Source organism: Cariama cristata, unplaced genomic scaffold, assembly GCF_000690535.1.
Source record: "Cariama cristata isolate BGI_N322 unplaced genomic scaffold, ASM69053v1 scaffold11200, whole genome shotgun sequence".
NCBI classification, from domain to species: Eukaryota; Metazoa; Chordata; class Aves; order Cariamiformes; family Cariamidae; genus Cariama; species Cariama cristata.
Window position 1 is genome coordinate 5,236 of NW_009592968.1, and position 1,631 is coordinate 6,866.

Here is a 1,631-nt window from a genome sequence, read left to right on the forward strand (position 1 = left end):
GGCACTGCTGTACCAAATCACGAGCATATTTAATAGGGACAGCACATTTAAGCAGTGAGATTCTGGAACAGCTTCAAACTGAACTGGTAAGGGCCAAAGCTGTAACTGCTTTTAAGATGGAGTTGAGAAAAGCCAAATGATTGAGTCATCAGCTTTCCTAATTTCGAAGTAATAAAATTCCTTGCTTCCTGCGACAAGGTTGATGCTAGTTAGGGAAAACTCAGACTCCAATGTAATTTGCAGAACATTTTTCCAGATGTTCCAAAACAGAGAACATAATAGAAAAGATCTTCAGCTGGTGTAAATCAGTATCATCACTGACCTCTGTGGCACTCAGTCCTGGCCTCTGGTGCTTAGTTTTTCACACAATGTATTTTCTTTCCATTTTCACCGAGACAGCCTTTCAGTTGAACATTACAGCAATATAGTCTACTGAAAGTTTATCTCAGCACACTTCAGGGATTAAAGGCCTTACTGAGGGTAATAAAACCATTAGTTTGGTAATTAAAATTATTACCAATCACAAAGGAAACTGTTTTCTTAATAATGCAGTGGTATAATTGGTATTGATTTTCCTTCTGCTTTTGAAACCCAGTACAGAGTCCCTAAGCAGGAGACATAAAGAATAGAACATGAAAGGAGTTGTCTGGTGTTTTAAGGAAGAACTAATGATTCTCACTGGAAAAAAACATTGCTAGCACATAAGCCCTCATGCCAATAACAGACCTGCAAGTGATGTAAAGTAGCAGTCTGTTCACTCTTTATTTCTCTGAAGTGATCAATTAATACAACTGAGGTGCAAGTTCATTAAGAACTTGTTTTCAAAGAAGTGTTTTCAAGGTTGTCCAGGGAGGTTTCATTAGCTTATGTATCCCAGCTTGTTAGGTGGAGTGGGAAGAAAAATAACCCCCAAATTTCCCTGTATTTTTGTAATAATAAGCTGAGGTGAGCCGTTAGGAGTCATGACAGAGGAGTAAGGCTGACCAGGTTCCAGCAGCCATCAGCATGTAAGCAGTGCCGCCCAGCACTGCATGCCCTTGCTGCCATGGATGCAGCAGGATTGCAGCACAGCTCCTGATGTACTGGAAGCACTGTAAAGTGTTGTGGCTGCAGGATCCCCACCTGCATTATATCAGTCACAGTGCTGCTGGCTGCGATGGGAAAAATGAATATAAACCCAGCAGTACTATCAGTAAGACTTTGCCAAAAAGATCAGTGGAGCTAATTAGAAATGAGCTGTGTCATCTGGAAAATGAAAATAGGATTATCAGAAGTTTTTTTGAGTTGCGGGGTTTGGGATTTTGGTTTTTTCTGGGTGTGGCTGTTTGTGTTTTGTTTTTTTTTTCCTTTCGTTCTTTTCTTGGCAATCTGAAGTAATTATACTTTAAGGGTTTTGGAAGCTTTCTTTTCTTAGGCTTTTTGTCCTCCCAAGGCTTTCAACCCTCCAGTTAAGTGTTGAGTTGCAGTCTGCACAATACTAACATCTTCCAGTGCTTAGACGACAGCAGAGCAGTTGTTTAAACGTGTAACCTGCAGAACGTCTCCACTATACTGCTCAGTCCCAAATACCAATGAGAGTATTGTAAAGACCAAATCTCAGCAAAATGTAGGGAAAATGATTGCAAGGTACA

At 40.3% G+C, this 1,631-nt stretch overlaps 1 protein-coding gene across 1 annotated transcript in view; it reads left to right on the plus strand.

Annotated features, from left to right (window-relative positions):
• The window catches only part of LOC104165363 (contactin-associated protein-like 5), a 70,279-nt gene that overhangs the window by 4,295 nt on the left and 64,353 nt on the right, over positions 1-1,631 (plus strand). The gene's annotated exons all lie outside the window — the stretch shown is intronic.